We start from the raw sequence: 20,001 nt of genomic DNA, 5'->3' as shown, positions 1-20,001 counted from the left end.
AACAAGACAGAATTCAATATCTAAGAATGTCTAGTAAAGTAAATAAAAAATATATTGAACGTTGTTATTATTTTAATAAGCCTGATCATAATCTATCTTCCGATGTGGCTGTAAAAAACAAAAACGTTAATGAACAGAAATAAGCGTAAAGCTTAACAGGCTCAAGAAAACAAACGACATTAATTCTCCATGTTTGCATCTACCAAGTTTACGATGTAATTAAAATATCCAATAATGAGTTGCATAACTTTCCCGCCTATTATGACTTTTATTTTAAAAATAACTTTTATATTATTAAGCAAAATAAATAAAATGTGTGGCGCCATCTGTTAACAGATTTTCTTTTAAAAATTTCTAAACTTTTAATTACTATAAAATGGCAAAAGGCTTAATTTTGAGCTACGGATAAATTTAATGAAAAAGTATAAATGTTACTAACGAATAAAATCTTCATTAAGTCCTACCCCTCTCGAGATATAACACAGGACTCCTTTCTATCTCCGCACTCCCTGGACCTTTCACCACCAAAATTTAATAGCATCAATGCTCCTCATATGCAAGCCACCATGCCAAATTTCGATTCCAAAAAAGCAGTGTGTTTAAACCACTATACCAAATCTCAGAGGAACTAAATTGAATTTCTCCACGGTACGTACCAATCAGTGACAACAATCGAAAATAGCAAAAAATTTGCTGTACTGATGACTTTTGTGTATAACACCAAATTTTAAATGAGCTCATTGTATTTTAATGGAACAAAATCGTCGATTTCGACAGGTTCTTGCTAATAGTTATTATCAATTTTTTCCGCAAAATTTTAAATTAAAATATTTTCTGTTTTCATTAACTATATTTGTATAATCTGCATATCAAACATTGTAATAAGCGTAAATAAAATATAAAGTCAATATTATTTATAAATTTATTTCGTTCGTTTTAAACTTAAAAAATAAAGCCTCGCATAGCGTTTCGAAACTCCTCGAGTTTTCCTAGTATTTATAAACGTGAACTATCTTTAAATTAACAAGTAAAACGGCAAAACCATATTTGGGACAAGACTATGTCTCGGAGACGGAATCACTCTGATTCTCAAGGCAGGTCTGGTTCTCATTCTCTTATCTTCTTTGATATTGCTGCTTTTGGGCGCGATCGTTCAAACCGGCCACGACCACGAGATCGTCCATGAAGCATCTTCGATGAAATTAAACTATCTAATTTCAAAATTTCTCTCCGTTGCGTGTCGGCCCGGGTTGAATTTTTGTCCATGCGTAACGAAAAGTTCCGGTTTTTCCGTTTTTGAAAAAAATAATCGTGGCTATTGTATCGTCCGAAATTATTTTTTTATTTTGCACAAACAATATACAGTTTAACCCGATTATAATGTCATCGAATATAACGACAATCCTAATATAACGTCAAAGTTTTATCGGTCCTACNCGTTTTTGAAAAAAATAATCGTGGCTATTGTATCGTCCGAAATTATTTTTTTATTTTGCACAAACAATATACAGTTTAACCCGATTATAATGTCATCGAATATAACGACAATCCTAATATAACGTCAAAGTTTTATCGGTCCTACGATTTTACTATACTAGATAATGTTTAAAAAAACCCACTTGTAAAGACATAAAACCGTTTTAACGTCACATTTGAAACACTCCCAAATTTACAAAATTAGATTACAAATTTTATTTAACATAGAAGAAACTACGTGTTCAGTCCTAAGGTCAGAGTTCACTTCTTAGAANGTCACATTTGAAACACTCCCAAATTTACAAAATTAGATTACAAATTTTATTTAACATAGAAGAAACTACGTGTTCAGTCCTAAGGTCAGAGTTCACTTCTTAGAATGACTGTGGGTGGTACTCTCCCCTACCTGACTTCGGTGGGGTGAGGTGGCTGTTTTACCTGTTTGTAGAAGAGGGTCGCCATTTTGTATTTTATTTTGACTCGATTCTCGGTTCCCTGACTACCTACGAGTCTGGATTTTTTTCATGCGCAAATGATTTGGGCACCTGATACTCTGTGCCAAATATCAACTCTCCACATGTACTCCTTCATACCTCTATGCTGGTAAGAAAATCGGGCAGTACGATTTTGTAAACAAGACATAGTCTTGTCAATAATAATGATGATATATATTGGCATAATTATAGAACTTTCATGTCAAGGGATGATACATTAAATACATAAAATACAATAAATGCTTCATATTCTCAAGATTTTCGAGAAATTTTATAAAACATATGAAATACATTAGCAAAGTATAAATATTAAATTGTTTGGCATTATGGAATGTAATGTAATAGTAAAACACAAACCATTATAACAGATTATCTAGAGATATCTAAAAAATACATATATATCAATAGAGAACTTAACCCAAATAAATTCTACAGATAATCCGCAGACACAAACAAATTCCAGAAACATACTAAAATATCTACTTATGATTATTTACAACTAATTTGAAAAAAATTGAGATACTCTGCAGATTTTTCTGCACGTTATTTTTAATGAAATATTATTGTAGCATGAATGTTACTCCATTAAAAATATTTGAAATTATTTGCTAATAGTAAATGCTTTTAAAGCAGGGCTTCTTAAACTATGGGTCGTGACCCCATTTGGAGTCGCTTAGCGTAATCTTGGTGTCGCGAGATTTTAATGTAAAATATTGAAAATAATTTGTGAGAGTTTGAAAATGACACGCTTTGTGTCATAGATTTTGAGTTGCGCTTTGTGTCACTTCTGGTGCAGCAAGACAACGATTCAGCAATACTGATTGTAGTGTGAACTAGTGTAGTGTTGTCGCTTTTAGTGTATTCAGTTGTCTCTGTTCCATTCTAACACAAGAGTGAACTATGATAGTACACCATTATTGTTTTTGCAAATTTGTATATATCTTTATTTTATATTTTTTTGGGGGGTCGCGAAAAAAATCACAATCATAAATGAGGTCGTGAATAAAAAAAGTTTAAGAAACCCTGTTTTAAAGGATGAGTTGATGTAATTAGCAAGAAATGACATTTAACAGGAACAAATGACATTTACTTTTTCAACAAAACCATTACCTAGTGGAAATGATTTGAATTGTCATCAAATGGTTTTAAAATATTTTTCAAAGTTAAAAAGTCTGAATGCATGATTTCAGTTGATATCAAGTGATATAACTTGGATGATATCATGTGAGATCTCTAGTAAATTGATATTACTTCATATCATATAGGAACTGGCATACAATGTTAATTTTTAGAAGTAAACGTTTGAAACAATTTTATTAATTCTTATAAATAGTAATTTCATCAGCTGATATCAATTTATACCATTTCATGTGACTTGAAACGATCAGAAATGATATAAATTGATATCATTGAGAATGATGAAATAGTATTTTTGATACAGTAAAGCCAGTGTTTTGTAACTATTAAAACTCTGTGAGTGTATTTTGTTTACGTTAAGGGTAAATAACAGCATCTACTCTTTTACCAGTTGATAGATTTCTATACTGCATTTTTATATCAGCAAAACATTTTAAAATTATTAACATTTTGTCATATCTGATAAATATTCTTTAATTTAAACAGATCATTTTTTAGAATAAGAAATAAGAAATACAAATCCGAAAACCGAAAATTTAGTGTAATGTAGTCATTAAATGTTAAATGAATTTTGTCGAAAAAAAAAAAAAATTTAACTGTTTATTGAATATTAAATGTGCATGATTTTTAAAAAATTTAAATTTATTGCAAATTACAGTATTTCCTATTCATAAAAAGTCGCGATACCGATATGAATATTGACTATAAATTTTCAATCAGTGATATTTTTTCCATGTTTTCAAAACATCACTGTCAAGAAAGTGCTTGGTTTCCGATTTTCGAAGATCTGTCTATGACACATAGCTGATTACATCGCCTTACGAACATCTGTCTTGGTTTCTGAGTTATTAACAGGAATATTTTATCTCCCGCAGGTGATTTCATTCGTCTGAAGATACTGACAGTACTCAAACCAAGAGTATGTTGATACTCTTGGTTTGAGTACTGTCAGTATCTTGCTTTTTATTTTTAAATTTCGCTTGCTTTTTATTTTTAAATTTTTGGACTGAAGAGACCTTGAAACGTCGAGAAATGAAAAATAAGTTGGGTTTTTTTCTGTATATATAAATGCTACTGTTTATTTGTGGAGGGGCATGATTTTTTACCCAATTTGAAGGTTAATAACTTTTTGGTCAAAAGTTTCTAAAATTATGCAGGGAAGTTTGTGTATTAGGAAAAATGTTTTTAGAAATTTTCAGGAAATCGTGCAATTAGTTGGAAAGACATTAAGGGGATGGAGGCCAAACTCAAAAGCTCTCAAGTTACGAATTTTTTTTTACTATTACAAATTTTTAGTTTACCAAAACTAAACGTATTTGTTTCGAAATTTTAAAAAAATGTATTATAATTAATGTAAAACATATTTTTAAAATAATCTCATAACGATTGGCGCCATATAAAATTTGAATCTTTGCTAACGTGTTTCTTGAATGTAAATATTTTTCACTGGGAAAGTTAGGCAAATCGTTGCTGGATTTACTTAAAAATCCTATTTTAAATAACTTCGTACAAAATTTGAATTATTTTAACTTTTTTTGAATAACTAAATATAAAACATATTTTTAAAATAATCTCATAACGAATGGCGCCGTACAAAATTTGAATCTTTGCTAACGTGTTTCTTGAACGTAAATATTTTTCACTAAGAAGGTTCGGCAAATCGTTGCTGGATGTATAATTTTCGTTTCACAGTTAAATAACTATTCAACTCATTCAATAAAAATTACTCACTTTATTTTTTAAAAATAATTTCAGTTTGTGTGAAATTGTGTAAAACTAGTGAATGAGAACGTTGGTGGAACAGAGAAAAAAGGATGCAGAAGTGGATGTAGCTCAAGAACTTGTTGTTTCTTAATCAGAGGACCAATGCTTAATTGATTGATCTCTTATGTAGATAATAAACCTTCCTCAAAGCAAGTTTTCTTATCTAAACATATTTAATTCTAGACGTCACATGCGAAAGATATGCATGTTTTCTGAAAAGTTTTACATTTTTCTGCTTAATTGATTAAAAATTTAATAACAAGAACATAAGCTATTCAAATTCATAGCAGAAATTAAAAAATACACGTTTTGATTAAAATAATGTAGTTTCATAAGATTTCTAATTACAGGAATTTTATTTTAAACTTTTTTATATTGAATTGCATCCGAATAAACACAATATCCGATGGCAAATTTTTAAAAATAATACGAATCTAATTTTTGTTTAAATTATCTCGAAATTTAATTCTGATGTTCGAATTATATTTGGATGGTTTTTTTAATGAAAATTGTTGAAAACAATATCATTTGAATTTAAAAACAGAAAAAACACACGAAATTTAAAAAAAATAATAGATCACTCGTATATTTTGTACAGATATTAAATTTAAAAAAGCTATTTTAATACAAGATANTTGGATGGTTTTTTTAATGAAAATTGTTGAAAACAATATCATTTGAATTTAAAAACAGAAAAAACACACGAAATTTAAAAAAAATAATAGATCACTCGTATATTTTGTACAGATATTAAATTTAAAAAAGCTATTTTAATACAAGATATAATGTGTAGAAATCAGTATTTTTATAATGAAATCCGGGATCCCCATCAAATCAGCAAGCCCAAGGTAAATCACTGCTGTTACTTGAACATCTATCAAGATTTTACTACAAATTTTTAAAAATAATGAAATGTTTCTGACAGATACGAGATCAGTAACTAAGCATTACAACAAAATTTATTTTCGTCTAAATAACTAATTAGTGCGTTTAAAAAGTTATTCGGGGGAAAAAAGTTAAAAAAAAAGTTATCCCGTATGATTAAACTGTTTTCTTTTGTACTTAGGCTAAATAATAAACTCGAAAGTGTAGTCATTAGATTGGAGATTCTAAAGAAGAATTTCACGTTTGTTTTCCAGGATGCGGATATCACATGAACTAACATTGACTTAGGAAGGTTTGAATAGGCCTACGGTATTTCAAGGAATGAAAAATTATAAATTTTTTGCGTAAATTAAATAAAAGACAACGGTCATGTGTTTAGAAAATAATTAGATATTATTTAATAAGAATTTTGATACAAATCTTTCAAATTCCACAATGGTTGACTTTAAGAAAAATACAAAGATCGAAATCGAGCTTTCGTGATATTCGTGAGAAATTCGGATTACCCGTTATTATCATTAATCATGTATTGATGTTATTCAATTTAATTAAAAGTCAGATTTCCGTAATAGACAAAATACACGTGGCAAAATACATTGGGTGATCGGTTAACGAACAAATCGGATAATGAACACTTTCGCGAAATATTTTCATGTTCGGACAACGAACACCTCACAGAACAAACACAAGAAGAAGCGACGTAAAATAATGAATACTAATTGGTCTTCCCTTGTCTTCGGGAGACAATTCGAAACTTTTCGGAGAGCGGGAGACGTCGATATCGACGCTCAACTCGGTATATACAGATCGGATAGTATTCCTCTGAACTTTGAAACTCCAGCCTTTAATTTTCCTCTCAGAAACAATTCTTTTATACGAGAATTCACGAGACTGTCGGGCGGGCACTCGTTAAGTTTTGGGTCGGTTTTTATTTTCGGAAGTCAGTGTATAATAGCAAACGTAGAGAGTGGGCAGATGGTGTCTGATGTTGCTGGGTTGTATGGCTTGAGCAGGTCTACAGTAGGCCGCAGTTTAATCTTATCTAATATACAGTATAATCAAGAAGACTTGAGCAGCTAAAGGAGAAACAAAAATCTCATCTAAGAAATAAAGAACATTGATGAGCTCTTAGTAGAACCTGAAACGGATCTGACGACAGAAGAATGCCAAGAAACTCAGCGAGATATGTTTTCTTCTGAAAAAGAGGATTAATGCCGATATCTGCTATTAAAGATCTTTTGAAGAAGTGGGAGGATGTCAGAATGACGGTCTTAGAAAGGCGTCCAAACCAGGTTGAGGTTAATAGGCTTAGGGATCTCTACAATTACAATGCTATTAATTACTTTTGAAAAATCCTAAAGAAGAGAGAATAGCAATCGACATTAGACACATTCTTTAACTCCACAAACGGAAAAATGGAAAAAACATGACTAATAAAAATTCAAGACTGTGTATATATGTATTTTTATACATATATACGTGTATAAATACGTACAAATACGTGTGCCGGGCTGTGAACGGCTCACGTATTTGTAAAATCTAAGTGACTCGTACAACATGGAATTCATATAACACGTAATTATCAACACTGTTATAGGAGTCTACTGTATAATGATATAATCCTTTAAATAATATAAATCGTCTAAAAAAATAAAATATCATTGCACTATTATTTTATCATTTCAGACAATAAAATAATATTTAACAAATGAATAGAAAAATATTGGTAAATTCTTTTCTAACATTCAATTATTGATTTTTCGCTTTAAGAAAAAAAAGTTATTATTAATTTCTATAATATACAGTATTTAATTTACGACTACATTTATTTTGAGGCCATATGAAATGGATATTAGTGCATATACTAAAGTACAGGTACAGTACTTCAACCCAATGTCTTATGATTCTATTACCAAAATAGTCTTATTTTAATAACATACACTTAAAAAGCGGAATCGATTCTGTTGAAAAATTCACCCATTAAAAGAAAGATGTTTCGGGTCCCTAAGGCTTTTAAGCCCTGAAGCTTAAGCTTCATTGATTTCTTAGTAGATCCGCTACTGGATCATATTTTTCTTATAAATAGCATTGTCTATAACCAGGGTGCCAAGCTCCTTGATAGTCCGAGCCATTTTTCAAAATTTGAAATTTTTCGCGAGCCGCAATTAAATACGTATTAAAAAGGTATGCAAAAAATTCCAGATTACAAATTATATCCGTAGCAAGAGTGATACAAATTGTTTCCTCCAGAGCACAATGTCAACTGTCCATTGCAATGACAGTTTACAAATTCAAAATCGGTCTGGAGTCGGTCGATAACGGACGATTACGCCACTGTTTATGTTCGTTCGCGCAGTTTTCGATGAGTCATATCATTCTTAACTTGGACGGAAATGAAATTTGTTACAACGTTGCACTTAGTCTTTCATATTTGTTGTTAGTAATTTAAGACATTTTGAAACACATACGGAATGATGATAATTTTTAAAAATATAATAACACAAAAATGAAAAGGGAACTCGGGTACATTTATCGAGAGCCACAAATAATCGTTCAAAGAGCCGCATGTGGCTCGCGAGCCGCAGGTTGGCCATCCCTGGTCTATAACTTTAAAAATCTCAAGTATTTAATGCGCTGTTTATTTAAAAATGCTTACTATTAGAGATCGACTATTATTTCTATACTTTGATAATTGAATGTAATTATTATTTGAGGGCGATTATTAAATAAATAAATCCTTTAACTTTATTATTACTTGAACACTCAGCACATTCATAATTTATTTTAGTATAGTGTAAGCAGTGTCGGATCTAGGTTTTTCGGAGCCTAAAGCTTATTTAAGTCCAATGGGACCGCATTTTTTGTTAGATTCAGAATCCTTAAACTGGTTTAAAATTCATTTTTAATAACATCAAAATCAGAGTTGAAATATATTTATTTATGAAATGGTGTTGAATAACAAACTTCACATCGTATATAAAAAACGTAAGAAATAAAAAATATTATTAACAAAAATGTATAAACAAACAAAATTTTTAAATAAAATAAAATAGCATTATTAATATTAACTATTTTTTATTGAACGATAGGTGAAAAAGTATTAAAAATTTATGATAATAATTCAATTTTTGTGGGCCCATGACTCTTGGTGACCCTACTAGTCCCTATGTAGATACGCCGCAGATTGTAAGAGTAACAACACTAAATAGAATGTGCAATTTTTCTCTAAAATAAGCCTATCTTCCTCCGTAAACAGCGTGCTTTCTGTTAGAGGGAGCTGTATATAATTTCGTTTATTATGCGGTTGCGCTGTTAATTAGAATAAATACGGTATATATAAAACGCAAACACCCAAAACATTTTATTTTATATTTTATCTTCGCTTGAGCTTCTGAATTCATCTGCTATAGCCAATAATTTTCCTACGCTTAAAATGAAAATCGGTGCTTTGTTAGTCATTTTATTTATAATATGTTTGATACAGTGTTCAGAGTAAGTATTTATATATGCAAGATAGTTTATATTATAAAAAAGTTTGTTTTAATTCAGTTAATTTTTAATTTCAAATCGGAAGATCAAGACGGCGTAAAGGTAATTTTAATATTACACTTATTTCATAGATTTATATAGTGTTCGTTGAATGCTTAATATCGTCTATAAATTCTATTCCATTAACAACTTTATTTACAACTGGATAGTCCCCCGTAAAACATGACGTGGTACTATTGTAGTTAATAGTCCGGCCTTTTGTCCCAGTCAGGCATTTTTCCCATCCCTTTCCCTAGTTAATACATTGTTCTCATCGAACTCTTTTCACTTTTCGTATTGACCCGACAGGGACAACATAATGGATCGTGACGGTATTTATGCTTCCACCATTTTTGGTACAGTTTCCGATACGGAACTGCATCAAAAATTCTACAGCCATGAAAAAGATTTTCTTACTATTTTTTCTGTGTAATAGAGATCTTGATATCCTTTAGGTTTTTAAATGAAGTAAGGCAAATTCTAGATTAAAAAATCCAGTAATGAGTTATATAACTTTCCCGGCAGTTAAACTTTTATAGTATATTTTTAATTACAGTAGAGCGTCGTTTATCCGAAAGTCGGTTATCCGAAACGTCGGTTATCCGAAAGAATTCCAATCGGCAAATTTAAATTTTCGCTAGTGCTGTGGCGCTGCAATCTTTGGCTATATCTTGGGCTACTCCAATATTTTTACGTTTGTGTATGTGTTTTAGCTGGCCGCACTGTCTTTCTGAGGCCTGTGTGTCATGCTGAATCGAACGTTTTTGATACTAGATAATTTCTGAAGTATAAATTTTTTTTGGTTTTTATATTTTTCAATATATTTATTTTGTTTGTAAACAATAAAGAAATAATTTTTAACAATACAATAGCCACGATTATTATTTTAAAAAGTTTACATTAGACTTAACATCGACGAAAATTCAACGCGAAGCGACACGCAACGAAAAAAAATTTTAACAGGGGATAGGTTAATGTATTTTTTCGTACATAATCGGTTATCCGAAAAATAAGTTATCCGAACAACCTCAGTTCCCAATTGATTCGGATAAACGACGCTCTACTGTATAATGAATATAAATATGTATGACGCCATCTGTTATGAGATATTGTTATAAAAACTTTTTATTGAAACGGAGCGTTTACGAAGGCTATGGCGCTTACAGAATTGTGAATCTCAAAAACTGTTCGATCGAATTTGATTAAACTTTGTTATTTTCCATTAATTGCGACGAGGAATCGAAAAATGCAATAGAAGATGGGATCCATAAATTCGTTTTCGAGATATAAGGTTGTTTCACGAGCACGCGGTCAAAGCCATATCATGCGATATTTCACGGTCGCTATGGTGCGTGAAACATTGCACCATATCCATATAAGTTCTATAGCTTCGCTATAGAGACGAGTTCGTTCTCAAAATTTAATGGGCCGATTTTGATAAATATTTGCCATTTTCCGTTATTTGAGATGAAAAATCCAATAATGCAATGAAGGTCCACTTAAATTTAAAAATTATGGTTTGAGGATTTTCGAGTGAAGTTAAATTGACAATTCCCGTTCTCTATGATGCAACTGAGCGTGCTAATGAAATTTAGGTTTAAGGGTCATAAATAATAACAGCATTGCGTGAGCCTAACGGAAAATGCGCGAAAAATGAACAAAACCCCCAAACAAAGCAATTGATGAGTATTGCTTTGTTCTTAGATCACTCTCCGTGTCGACAAGTTTAAGGATCGTTTCTCTGTACCCGGCCAGTGCAAGCATCGTGTTTCCCGTAGCTGACAGGTATAAGGATCGCCTCGTCTCTGCTTAACAACTGCAGGAATTGCTTCTTTCTTTCCGGTTTCGTTTCAATTCTATCGCGATAACATAAAGTTGCGCATTGTCTTAGTATTTTTAATTATTATAAAATGGCAAAAGGCTTAGTTTTGAAGGCATTTTTTATGAGTTTGATAAAAAATTCTAAACAGTAGTAACGAATAACATCTTCATTAAGTCCGATTCCTGTCGAGATATAACTCGTGACACTCCTTTATATCATCATTCTTTACGTTTAACCATCAATATTAATTAGCATCAATGACCCTTGCACACTTGCTGCCATGCAAAATTTTGTTTCTTAATCATTGCCCCATTCTGAGATATTAAACAAAATAGACGCCAACACGCGCAAGATTTCCAAAAAAACGCGGAGGTAAAATTTGACACGATTTTAGCGCTTTCCTTAGTTATGTATGTAAACAGCAGAGAAAGTGAAAATAGCATTTGAAAAATATCCTTCTTGAAAAGGATAATTTCACGGATATTTTTCAACATGATATGATTCGGCTAAAAATCTTGAGATTTTTAATGAGGTTTAACTCGACATTCGCGTAACTTTGAAACATTCGGGTTGGAAAATCAGATAGAGCATCGAAAACTACTAGTAGTAGAAACTTGACTAGAATTCCGGATAGATGTTTTTTGTTATAATCGTGTTCCTCGAACAAAAATTGTCATCGAGACTGGCTAAGTAAAAATTGCGAAAAATTGAGTTCGAAAGTTTTTCAGGAAGCGAGATATATGGATGAATAATATACGAATACTGGCTGCACTGCCCATGATAAATAAATCTAACCGAACGTTTTCTTTATCGTTTTTATGTTATTACTAGCTGTTACTCGCGACTTCGCCTGCGGAGGTTTTGCAAGCAAACTCCATTTATATTCAGTATTTCAACAACCATAGTAATTGTTATATAACACCTACGCCGAGAATGATGAGAATTGCTGAGAATCAAACAAACTATTTTCAATTTGATAAATTTTCTGGAACGTTTACAATCGTTCTATAATCGAACCAATATGCAATAACAAATTCGAATTTAAAACGGTTCGAACATTTGGTTAAAAAATCGAAATGTATAAAAATTATTTATAACAATGTCTGAAATGTTATTAATTTAATACACTTAAGTACTTAATGAAGACTAAACGTAACATAAAATCGCATGTAAAATAGTACAGTAGGAGCCGTTTTTCCGATTAAGACTTTCCGATTAATGCTCTCCCTCTCCCCCCGCTGGGGAATTTCCCTACGCACACTAAGAAAATCCGTTCTTAGTGTGCGTTTTCATGACGTACCCGTAACTGTGTACCAAATTTCATCTCTTTAGGTTCAGCGGTTTGCTCTGGGCGATGATGAATCAGTGTCATTCAGTCAGGACAAGCAATTTTATACTGTATATAGATTTATCTTTGCCTTCTTTTCCAACGCCAAGTTCAATGTGAAAACAAACTTTCTTCCAGAACAGAGTGCTGGAGCTATATCTAAGGAGCTATAGCATCTAACTGGAGCTGCTGCAACAGAGCGTTGCAGTTGCAGTTAGATAAGAAAATCCTCGTTAGTTCGAAATTCAGGGGACGAAATATTCGCGACTTCGAATTATCCGAGATTTACATATTTCTGTACGATATGCTAAATGCCATGTAACTGAAGTAATTTATTAAGCAAACAGAATGCGGTTACTTATACAGAACTCTGTTTTCGTTAGTTAAATAATAGTATAAATAAACTGCAGATAAACAGGACATGTCCGGTGAGAACCTCACAGGTGGTAAATAGGTTTTATAAAAAGTAAAGCTGAATTCTACGAAATGTTGCCCAAATTGTTTTTAAAGTGGCCCAAGAAGTAGTAAGTCGCTCAAGAGTAGAATCTAGAGCCTAGAGTTCTACCAATATCTCAATCTGCTACTTGTGGTCCAATCTCGCAATCTAGTAACCCAGCCATATTTTATGAAATAAGAGAATAAAGGGGTAGTCCAGGTGACACCCGAAAATCTGTTGCTTTAAAAGCAAAGTCATATTGACCGGATTAGAGTTGTTCTTGGTCTATTGTTCTCTGTAGCATGGAAGCGATTCGATCTAAACGAACGAGTTAATATTAATAATAATAATATAATAAAGAATAATCATAAATAATAAATATTACAATGTATCATATTATGAAATATTGCCATCTGTTTAGAAAGAAAGGCAATAAATGAAACCACAAACAGACGTTGGATATTATATTAAAAATTGTAAATTGTTTCGCTTATGCTAAAAACGAATACAGTAATTATCTTTGGTATAACTTCGGTTTTTGAATTATTAGAGAGGTTGCGGCCGACGTTTTCAACTCGAAAACGTGTACGTCGGACGTTCAGCGCTGCCTTCCTGTGAGTATAGAAGTTTGAGAATGGTGTTTGGAATGTCGAGCATGATTCCACTGACTTTTTTAAAACTCTTTCCGCCTTGTGGGCACTAAGAGACCTCTTTTTGCAAGCCCATTATGGGTTCGGCCAGGCCCACAATGGGGCTGCCGGGTGGTGAGGGACGGGGCCCGACATATCCGAACGGACCACCCCGAAAAATTCCTGGGGATTTTTCGACCCGTTCGGATTCGAGCCCGGAGTGGTGGGCTGCCACCTTGACCGCTCAGCCATCCGGCCTGATTCCACTGACTATCCAAACACTATTGTCGAACTTCTATACTCACAGGAAGGCGGCGCTGAACGTCCGAAGTACACGTTTTCGCGTTGAAAACGTCGGCCGCAACCTCTCTATTGTAGAATTCATAGTTTATTCTATAATCTCATTGTATTTTTATCTAGTTTTGTATTGCTTATAAAGTATCTGTTTTATATATTGAGAAATATAGAATTTTGCAGATATAAAGTTTTATATTATATTATCTGGTTTTGGCAGGAAAAAGGCCCGGACNGTATACTACTTAATACAATACTAATCTCCCAATTGTTCTGGGCAATATAAATGTGAATTTCAGTGATGTGAAGAAACAAAAACAGATGCTACAATTGAAGTCACTAGCTATTTCCCACTTTTACTCATTGACTTTCAAATTTTTGACAAAAATGCATTGAAAAAATTTATAATACCAGGACTATTCTTCAATTGAAATATTGCAATGATGTACTAAAGATAATCATCTGTATAATGGCAATTCAGACACTGAGCTATATCTGTATATATAAAATTGAATATTTGATGATGATGCTGCAAAATAAATATATATTTTTTATTATATTTTATTATTATATTATTTTACTATATTTTTTATTATTTAGTGTATATAATATATATACAATATGCATTACATTTGCAAATTCTTAACACACAGAATTGCTTTATCTTCTATTACCCAATGAAAAAAAAGTAAAACACATTTATAATTTTTTTGTTATGTAAACTGATAACTGTCAAATCTAATTTAACTAAATCCTTCAATATTAATTAGTGCAAAAAAACTGGACATACTACTATAATTAACCCAAAATAGCACCTGAATCCAGAAACAAAAAACAAATTTAATAAGTGAACTAATGTTTTTGATTTTATCCATTCATTTTTAACTAAACTTCTTAATTCAAACAGTTGAGGAAATGCAAAAATTTTCAAATTTAAATTAATATTAAAAACGACGCATTTTTATAAATTTTGTGAGAAAAGGGAAATCAAACTTCCTTTCTCGAATGACGATTTCCCGTGGCGAGATGTTATCGCACATCTCCGACCAACATCTGTCCGTATGAATCTGACGAATATCCCACTAGATGATACAAATCATAAACACCGATTGGAGGGGAATTTAGAATAAAAATGGGAAGACTCGAAATCTCGGCGCGGACATTTCCCGAGAAGAGGGATTCCACCATAGCTGCAGGTGACCCCCAGACTCCCGTCCCGCCATTCTCTTGACCAATTCATCTCATTGCTGTGAAGATCCACGATCGTCTTTCCGACTTTCGTATAACCCGGATCTGGAGACAATGCATAGAGGTATTCTACTTAGATTTGTTGTAAACTCTCTCTCGGTATTTAGAGATGTACAGTACAGTACATAAGTGACGTTCGATTTAGCAATAGATTATTTCTTCATGTAGCTAATTCTTATACACATAAAACTCTTGTTATTTGTTAACTTGTCCTGTTCATTTGATTTTTATACGGACACCCTAGCTTACCACGGCTCTCCCCGCTAAAACGCTAAGGCCCTCCTATTTAAAGCCATCCACTGACGGAGTGAGCGGATCCTACCGATCCGACGACTTGCGGATTAGACCCTCACCCGTATTCTCACTGTTAATAATAATTTATAGAATTTTCGAATGGCATGTTTAATATCGATTTAAACATAGAGTTGAATTTAATAGCGAAACTAATCTCTAAGAGCTGGACACACGAACATTTTTTAATATAAGGTATAACGATGTTATAGGCTACCTTATATTAAAAAGTAAGATGTAAAGAAGTAAGGTAGCGAAGATCCACTTGTTACACTTAAAACAGCAATAAGTGCAGGTGTAGGTGCAGTTGTGCAAGCGCCAACATTCTGAGTAGATTTCTCTTTTCCGCCGCTATCACGTTCGCTACTACTTTTAACTGGTTGCTTCCTCTTCTGTCTTCCTAAAAGAAAATAAATAACTACTACTACACTTCCCAAAAAATTAAAAGAACTAATAATTTAAGCTTTTGAACGGACTCTCTACACTAGAAACTTCAACCTTAAAAAAAAACCTTTTATATTTTGTACAAATTTGTTTTATTATTTGCAACTAGCTACTTCTGCTAGTTGCAAAATCAACCATTTCAAAACCATCTAATTATGCAAAACTGCTGCAAAAGTAGCTAATTACAATTTTCAATCGTTATTTAAAATTATTGGAGTGTAGTTTACTTGTTATTATTTCCTTAATATTATTATATGAATTTTCTTAGAATTTCAATAATAAAGACAACATCAAAATCAGTATTATAAGAGGGCTATTTTTAAAATAAGGTCCGTTTGTGAATGACAGTGAAAATGACGCGCGATTGCGGCAGTATGCATGAGCATCTGCTTTCAGCATGCTTTGCGGGTGTTTAGATACTATTTGCAGCCGTATCGCCCGTCTGTGTGCTGAACTGTAGAAGTTTATAATGTTTAAGAAAACTGAGTCACCCGCCGACTGTGAGACACGATCTGTTATTCGGTTTCAGCACGAAAGATCATGATAACTGTCTTTTGGGACAGGAAAGGACTTTGTTAGTGGATTTTATGCCAAGAGGTACAACAATCAATTCTGATGCTTATTGTGACCTTTAGAAAACTCCGCCGTGCCATACAAGACAAGCGGCCTAATGTCTTCAGGCGGCAGGAGGCAGATTTCCTTGAAGTCGGAATTTAAAAAATTTTTGAGTGGTATGAGAAATGTTTGAAAAAAATGGAAATTATGTAGAAAAGTAGTAGATAAAAGTATTTAGAATATGGGAAAAAAATATATTTTAATGATATTTACAGTATTTTTCTTCTTATTAAAAACGGACCTTATTTTAAAAATAGCCCTCGTATTAAACCAAAAAAATAATAAAAAAAAAACAGTCTTCACATTTCCTGAAGATTTTAGGTTGCTTTAGTTAGATTGCTTTGCAACTCATCGACTCAAATGAAAGTAATATAGATACATACTTTTCGTGCTAAAAAAGTTTCTAATATCCATTTTAGATTTCTATTGTTACGGGATTGCGGTCCAAAAATTAAATAAACGCGCGAAAAACGTTAACGGATTTATTAAAACCCTTACAACGTGCAATAGAAATAAATACAACACTTATTAATTTAAAACGACGTAAGAAATCCGGTATTGCTGAAAGACGCAATGACGTTTCAAATATACCTCGCTCGCGATATGTTCTGAACAAACTCAAATGTGCGAACTCACTCAACTGACTCACTCATTCGAACTCACTCATTCGAACTGTTTGCACACTTACATAGGGAACAGAAGGCACTAGAACTTTCCCGCTAAATTCGAACTTTGAACATTCTATAATCTTCGAGTCTTACCACAGACCATCCAGACCTTGAACCGTTTGACTATCAAATGAGCCAGGGGGGAGTGCCACACCCTGCCCCACCGTGGCTACGCCCCTGTAAGAGACCACATACTGTACTAACGAATAGTAATTGCTTACAATGTGTTAAATTTTTCGTAGCGGCAGTTAATCCGTTATCAGAGATGCTCGTATCAATCAATTAACATTATCTAGAATAATTAAACATATATATGATACTTTATGAAAAACCAGATCAAAGTATATTATNATAAAGACAACATCAAAATCACTATTATAAGAGGGCTATTTTTAAAATAAGGTCCGTTTGTGAATGAGAGTGAAAATGACGCGCGAGTGCAGCGGTATGCATGAGCATCTGCTTTCAGCATGCTTTGCGGGTGTTTAGATGCCATTTGCAGCCGTATCGCCTGTCTGTGTGCTAAACTGTAGAAGTTCATAATGTTTAAGAAAACTGAGTCACCAGCTGACTGTAAGATACGATCTGTTATTCGGTTTCAGCACGAAAGATCATGGTAACTGTTTTTTGGGACAGGAAAGGACATTGTTAGTGGATTTTATGCCAAGAGGTACAACAATCAATTCTGATGTTTATTGTGACCTTCAGAAAACTCCGTCGTGCCATACAAGACAAGCGGCCTAATGTCTTCCGGCGGCAGGAGGCAGATTTCTTTGAAGTCGGAATTAAAAAATTTTTGAGCGGTATGAGAAATGTTTGAACAAAAATGGAAATTATGTAGAAAAGTCGATAAAAGTATTTAGAATATGGGAAAAAAATACATTTTAATGATATTTACAGTATTTTTCTTCTTATTAAAAACGGACCTTATTTTAAAAATAGCCCTCGTATTAATACGAGGGCTATTTTTAAATAATTAAACAAAAAAAAAAAAAAAAAGGAAAAAACAGTCTTCACATTTCCTGAAGATTTTAGGTTGCTTTAGATTGCTTTGCGACTCATCGACTCAAATGAAAGTAATATAGATACATACCTTTCGTGCTAAAAAAAGTTTCTAATATTCATTTTAGATTGTTATTGTTACGGGATTGCCGTCCAAAAATTAAATAAACGCGCGAAAAACGTTAACGGATTTATTAAAACCCTTACAACATGCAATAGAAATAAATATAGCACTTATTAATTTAAAACGACGTAATAAATCCGGTATTGCTCAAAGACGCAATGACGTTTCAAATACACCTCGCTCGTTGTATGTTCTGAACAAGCTCAAATGTGCGAACTCACTCAACTGAGTCATTCGAACTGATTGCAGCACTTACATAGGGAACAGAAGGTACTAGAACTTTTTCGCTAAATTTGAATTTTGAACATTCTATAATCTTCGAGTCTTACCACAGACCATCCAGACATTGAACCGTTTGACTATCAAATGAGCCAGGGGGCAAGTGCTACGCCCTGCCCCTCCGTGGCTACGCCCCTGTAAGAGACCACATACTGCACTAACGAATAGTAATTGCTTACAATGTGTTAAATTTTTCGTAGCGGCAGTGAATCCGTTATCAGAGATGCTCGTATCAATCAATTAACATTATGTAGAATAATTAAACATACCTTGTATATATGATACTTTATGAAAAACCAGATCAAAGTATATTATTTCTTACTAAAATTAAAATTTATTTTATGTAAATTTTTAACAATTTTAAGGAGAAGAAGAACAATCGGTTGATAAAGAACAATCTGATGATGAAGAACAACCGGATTATGAAGAACAATCGTATGATGAAGAACCTGAAAGAGCAAAAAGAAATTTTGACATTTGTAAGATAATTATTCAATTTTGAATTTGAATTAATGTCTGTATTAATTTAATGAAACATAAATTAAATTAAACCTGTAAATTATTTTTTATCACTAAAATGTTAAAATAGTTTTTAATAAAAATTATGATAAGAAATTGATTTAATATAATAAATTAAGCACATTAAGTAACCTTTTATTGTAGAAGTGAACTGACATGATCTGATTTAATTTATTTTAATCAATTATTTTAGTATTAAAAATAATTTGTATATTATTTTTCGTTTTTATAATATATAGAAACATAATAATGACTATATCATTATTTATTTTTTAGCTTTTTTATTATTGAAAAATAATAAACGAGGACAAAAATAAATCGCAGCATCAATTCTGACAAAAATAGTAATTCATACAGTCAAGAGAATATAAACGTGTTAACATAGAAATGTATTGGGAATAAATTTGTTTTCTTTTGCTAATAAATTTTGTAAACTAATGTATCTTAACTGAATAAAAGTTAGGTTTGGTACAGTACATATATTTACCTGTTTGGAAATTTGTACATGCGACGTATTCAATTGTACGAAACAACATATCCGTCTTTGCGCGCCATCAATTTTACGTGACTTTTTCTAAAGTGATAAGTATTAATTCTGATAATTGAAGAATATTAAAAGTTTCTGCAAACCAAAATAACAAGAACCAAGCAATACACAAAGAACATCACCAAATCTGGATTTTATATGATATTTAATCGAATACATACAAATGCATTACGACTCAACGATTCATTCTTCAGTATATTGCAATGTTTCCCAACCTTTTTGGATTAGCGACAAACTTTGAATTTAACAAGCAATGTAATTTTTAAAACAAAAATGTTTAAAATTTAAAATATATTACGGTTGATTTGTAAAAATTTTGATAATAGGTTAAACTTACGAAAACAATAACTCATAATTTTACAAATATTCTATAGAAATGAAAATACTATTTGAATCAATGCATAAAAATGATCGGTCTTTAGGCTGGTAAGCCGCGACGTTTATAGAAGCTCCAAAGAGTTTGTACGATACG

The 20,001-nt window shown here is 32.1% G+C and overlaps 1 long non-coding RNA gene across 1 annotated transcript; it reads left to right on the top strand.

Moving 5' to 3' along the window:
* The first annotated feature begins 18,869 nt into the window (after positions 1-18,869).
* LOC111633899 lies at positions 18,870-19,387 on the top strand. The gene is made up of 2 exons (XR_002758123.1): positions 18,870-18,942; positions 19,259-19,387. It is a non-coding gene; the product is annotated as an uncharacterized LOC111633899 (long non-coding RNA).
* The last annotated feature ends 614 nt before the right edge of the window (positions 19,388-20,001 follow it).

The sequence above is a fragment of the Centruroides sculpturatus genome, unplaced genomic scaffold (genome assembly GCF_000671375.1).
Source record: "Centruroides sculpturatus isolate CEXI.00-Female unplaced genomic scaffold, Cexi_2.0 scaffold747, whole genome shotgun sequence".
In the NCBI taxonomy this organism is placed as follows: domain Eukaryota; kingdom Metazoa; phylum Arthropoda; class Arachnida; order Scorpiones; family Buthidae; genus Centruroides; species Centruroides sculpturatus.
Note: the sequence above shows the minus strand (reverse complement) of the source record. Positions and strands in the feature narration are given on the sequence as shown.